This window comes from Mustelus asterias, chromosome 6 (assembly GCF_964213995.1).
Source record: "Mustelus asterias chromosome 6, sMusAst1.hap1.1, whole genome shotgun sequence".
In the NCBI taxonomy this organism is placed as follows: domain Eukaryota; kingdom Metazoa; phylum Chordata; class Chondrichthyes; order Carcharhiniformes; family Triakidae; genus Mustelus; species Mustelus asterias.
Window position 1 is genome coordinate 83163642 of NC_135806.1, and position 5778 is coordinate 83169419.

The following is a 5778-nucleotide window of genomic DNA, read 5'->3' on the forward strand; positions in this document are numbered from 1 at the left end:
GTATTCCAGCTGCGGCCTCACCAATGCCCTGTATAGATGCAGCAAGACATCTCTGCTTTTATATTCTATCCCCCTTGCGATATAGGCCAACATCCCATTTGCCTTCTTGATCACCTGTTGCACCTGCAGACTGGGTTTTTGCATCTCATGCACAAGGACCCCAAGGTCCCTCTGCACAGCAGCAGGTTGTAATTTCTTTCCATTTAGATAATAATCCAATTTGCTATTATTTCTTCCAAAGTGAATAACCTCGCATTTGTTAACGTTATACTCCATCTGCCAGATCCTCGCCCACTCACTCAGCCTGTCCAAATCTCTCTGCAGACCTTCTACGCCCTCCACTCGATTCACTTTTCCACTTATCTTTGTGTCGTCTGCAAACTTTGTTACCCTACACTCAGTCCCCTCCTCCAGATCGTCTATATAAATGGTAAATAGTTGAGGCCCCAGTACCGATCCCTGCGGCACGCCACTAGTTACCATCTGCCAACCAGGAAAGCACCCATTTAATCCGACTCTCTGCTTCCTGTCGGATAGCCAATCCCCAATCCACGCTAACACCCTACCCCCAACTCCGTGTGACCCAATCTTCTTCAGCAACCTTTTGTGAGGCACCTTATCAAACGCCTTTTGGAAATCCAAAAACACCGCATCCACTGGTTCCCCTCCGGAATAATTTCATTATTTATACATTTACTTTACGAGCAACACCTTCAATCAATTGTAAAAAAAACATTTTTTGAAGGGAACTTGTAGAAACAGATTCTTGGCCTCCATTTTACTGCTTAACACCATAAGGAAAATGTATTCCAATGTGCTTTTTCACACATTTCAAGTGTCTTGGCTATGAAAAGGCTTTGAAGGAATGGAGGTGCTAGTAATGATGGATAGAATCATAAACACTTTTACTGTCACAGTTACAATTCCATGATGAACAGTAAAAAAGTTCTTCTTGAACATCTACGATTTTGCTAGTGAGCAAAGGAAATATTCCTTCTACCTAAATTCCGCACTGAAAGGTTTTCTTCTGCTCAAAATCTAAATTACAACATTACCCAGCACAAAGTTTTATATTTCAAATTCAAACAGAGATTATTCCCAGGAAACCCAAGTGGTAGAGATATGCTAAAATTAGAAGAAAAACTTCCCATCATAACTATATAATCCTTTGGAGTTTACAATTCTTAATGGTTCGGTGCCAAAATCTTTCCAACATTAGACAGGAGACAGTCCAAATTATAGCTCACAATTTCTCCAGGAAGCCAGTTTTGTGAGTGGAATGTAAATCACCAAAAGTGACAAACACTGAGGGGTAGTTACTGCAAAAAAAAACTCTTCTTGTCGGATTGCAGCTAGTTCTTTTCAAAATAATTACTGTGCCACCAAGTATTGTAATGTCAATTGTTATATAATGTATTTCTTCTATGCTTTAGCTGATAATGCAGTATTGGTTACATCTTGCCACCAGAAATGCTCTTTCTTCGATTTGCTTCACATTGACTGTGATTTATGCACCATTTTCATTTTGTTCAGTGTACCTCACCCCTATTTTTGCCAATTATAATTGTTGATTTGCTCAATTTGCTTTTGTCAAATCAATAAGTCCTTGCTGACAAGAAGTAGAAAATGAGAGCAATTAATGATTTATAATCAGCTCGATCCGTAAGATGTGAAAGATAGCTATTAAGCTTTGGGATAACAAATCACAATGTTGGAGTGAAAATTCGGGGTACAAAAGGAATGGACATGGTTTAGGAGGAAGTAATTTTCATAGTGAATAATGATAGCATACTCAAATCTTTAGGATGTACTCTTACTGTGCATAAACTTGTACTGTTTTGAAATTAAACCATACTCCAAGAATACTCCAAGGAAAGAAATGAGCATGTTGCAACTTGTAGAAGCAAACAACTTGTAGGTTAGTTAGTTTGTTGTAGAGCAGTGAGGGTATATTTTATAATTGATAAAGTCCAATTTATGTGGGCATTACTCTATGGAAAATGAGACAACTTAGTCACATCAGATTACTGGCTCTTTTTGTGCATTGCATACATTACCTGTGCTGAATTGTAAACCAAAGCCAATGGGGCGGCACGGTGACACAGTGGTGAGCACTGCTGCCTCACAGCACCAGGGACCTGGGTTCAGCTCCTGTTTTGGGTCACTGTCTGTGTGGAGTTTGCACATTCCCCCCGTGGGTTTCCTCCAAGTGCTCCGGTTTCCTCCTACAGTCCAAAGATGTGCGGGCTAGGTGGATTTATCATGATAAATTGCCCCTTAGTGTCAGGGGCATTAACAGGGTAAGTACGTGGGGTTACTGGGATAGGGAATGGATGGGATTGTTGTTGGTGCAGGCTCGATGGGCCAAATGGCCTCCTTCCTTCTGCACTGTCGGGATTCTATGTTTGAATCAGCTGTCCATAGATGTGACAAGGAAGATGCTGTAATCTTTCTGTTTCTATTATCACAAATGCTGAGCTTGGTTCAGATCCCCAGCACCCTTCATGATTTCCTTTCTTTTCCTGGATTTTAGTGGGATGAGTGGTCAAAGTCAAAGCTTCTTCTGTATCTGTTCTTGGACAGTTGTCAAGGGAAGCCTTCAAGGGAAGCCTTCTTCTATAAGGAAAATGGAAGTGATAAATTCTGACATGCAGCAATACTCGGAGAACCAGGAGTGGGTATGCTGCTATGTGCCTTTGTTTGCAATATTTAGCAACATTGAAATGAATGATTTGTTTAGAATAAAGGTACATAATGGAAGACCTCCAGATGAATGCTACTTACATAAAGGACATTCCATATCGTCATGTGTATTATTGATAAGGGATCTCCAGGTGCTGGACAATTGATTATTTAGCTTTTGGCTGGAATTCCCCAATCTCACATGCCTCGCCACTGCTCCCAGTGAGAATTGAGAATTTGGCACTCAGCCAAAAATTCCATTCACTGCAGCGGGACTGGAGAATCTGCGCCACAGGCGAGGTCGGAGAATTCCAGCCTTTGTGTTTAGAAGTCACGCCATCAAACACTTGACTATCTGAGTCTTTGGTGTCCAGCAGTACTGGCTAGTCAGTATTTTAAGACAATGTGAGAGAAGATAGCTGCAAGTGACATATAGTTTAAGTGCACTACATTAATGAATTGTCATGGCTCAGTTTCCTACTGTGGTTGATCTGGTGAGGTCATTTGCTGGACCACTTTCAATTGCATGGTCTACTGTGGCTAACATTCACATTGATAGCAACTTCCCCCAATTACTTGTGGGCTGCTTTTTTGAGTCCACAGCCCTCAATATCAAATAGAAATCACTACATATATCTTACTTCCCCAAAGTGAATCACAATGGCCCACTGGAAAAATGCACCACTCACAGACCTCCAGATATTAATCTTTCACAGAAACTAGCAAATTTGAAAATCACAATCCCTACCCAATTAAGCTATCGAGTGGCTTTAAATGGTGCAGCATTTAATGGTGCAGAAAATGTCCTCCCCAGCAGGTGAGCTTTGTTATGCTACTTGAATATTATATAGATGCCCATCTCCTCCCTTTCTTCTGATTATTCTTCTCCATGTTTTCATCCAGTTCCTGAAACATATTTCCCATGGACTGAGGAGGATCCATCTATAGAGATGTGGAAGCATGAATAAAAATAAGACTTCTCTGAACCAACAACAACTTGCAATTATATGGCACCATGAAAAAAGTAAGTTGTCCCAAGGCACTTCACAGCAGCATCATAGTAACGGTGATTATCAGGGCAGACCAAAAATTTGGTCAAGATAAAAGAAAATTGTTGATGCTGATTGCTGATTCCAGCAGATGCTGGAATCTGAACCAAAAACAGAAAATGCTGTAAAATCTCAGCAGGTCTGACAGCGTCTGTGGAGAGAGAACAGAGCTAACATTTCGAGTCTGGATGACTCTTCATCAGACCAAAAACTTGGTCAAAAAGGTAGGTTTTAAAGTGCATCTTGAAGGAGGAAAGAGAGATGGCGAGGCAGAGAGGTTTTAGGAGCTAATTACAGAGTTCAGGGTCTTGGCAGTTGAAAGCACAGCTGCTAAAGATGGCGCAATTAAAACTGAGGTTGCTCAAGAGGCCAGAATTGGAAGAGTACAGATAACTCAGAAGATTGTAGGTTGGAGGAAACTTCAAAGATAAGCAGGGGCAAGCCCATGGAGGGTTTTAAAAACCAGGATGAGAATTTTAAAATGGAAATGTTGCTGAACCGGAAGCCAATGTAAATCAGTGAGCACACGGGTGACCAATGAATGGGACTTGGTAAAATTTAGGACATGGACAGCAGAGATTTGGATGACCTCAACTTTATGATAGGAGGCTGAGCAGGGAATGCATTGGAATAGCCAAGTTTGCACTATCAGATGAGCTGAATCAAGTGTAGGGTGGAAAGCAGTGGTCATTGCTGGGACTACTAACAGTCCCCAGTGCTGAGGAACCCAGACTGACAGGTAAGTTTGGAGTCAGGGTCTTGGCAAGGAGAATGGGAACGGCGGGGGTTGGGTTCAGGTGGCTGGGGAGCGGGGGAAGAATTGAGAGTTGGGCGTGTACCAGATAGTTCCAGTGTGCCCCAATGGAGGTTTTCCATCTTACCTGACAACAGCCCACACAGGCAAAGCACCAGGCTTCTCAAATGTTGTGGGCCTCACCTTGCCATATGTAAAAATGCCAGTAGCAGTGGGACAAGGCCCTTCATTGGCCATATGGGGCTTCAATAGGCCCAAGAGCAGATGGGCCACTTGTGCCTCCCCAACACCCATAAAACCTCAGACAGCACAGGGTGATTGGGTAGATGGTGGATAAGCCATTCGTTGGACTACCTCCCACCTTCAAACCTGCTGGTGGAAGAGCGCAACATTCAGCCAATGACCCCAGTCTGCTTTAATGTTAATTGGAGGAAATTTCTGGTTTGATTTGATTTATTATTGTCACATGTATTGGTATACAGTGAAAAGTATTGTTTCTTGCGCACTATACAGACAAAGCACACCATTTGGTTAGTGCATGATCACAGACTTATGTATCTTTTTCCCGATGGGTTCACCTAGTACCGGACGTTAGACAAGTGTCAATTTAAACTCTAAACAGTGCAAGTAGCTCAGGCAGGCAAAAGAATCTGTATCAGAGGAGCAGATCATAAACTGGGCATTGTTGATTGGTCAGTTGTAAAGGAACTCTGGAAAGTCAAGCCTCCATGACTGATGTGACCTGAGTGAGAGAGGGTTCATAAATATGCACTTTGTCTGAGTTAACCATGCTAGGACCATGCATGGAATGTGCCTATTAGAGAATGCAACTCGAGGGCAGAATCAATTGAGTTGGAAAGACTGTGGGACAGTACATGGGTGCCACTTTTTGCAGGAAGTAATGTGGGTGCTTGTAGTTGTGTAAGACTTATGTTTGTTGTATTAGCTATTTAAAGTGAAAGTTTATTTAGTGTGGTGATGAGGTATTTTGAGCCAATAATTATCTATTTTATCTTCCTGAATTATTTAGCAAAACATCACAAAACCATTCTTAGCAAAAATACTTTACATTTACTCTATGCTTTGCATGCAATTTTAATGGGGTTTTGAAAGTTGTATAATGGTAACAATAGGTTTGATAGGCATTTGAAGGCTTGGAGAATACAGGTATGTATTTATAGGGTGGGCACATGAGATTGGGACAACTGCTCATTTGAATAAACACTTGATGACCTATTTTGTGCGGTATATTCAATGTTATTCTATATCTTGCATGTTGCTTAGTAGACCTCG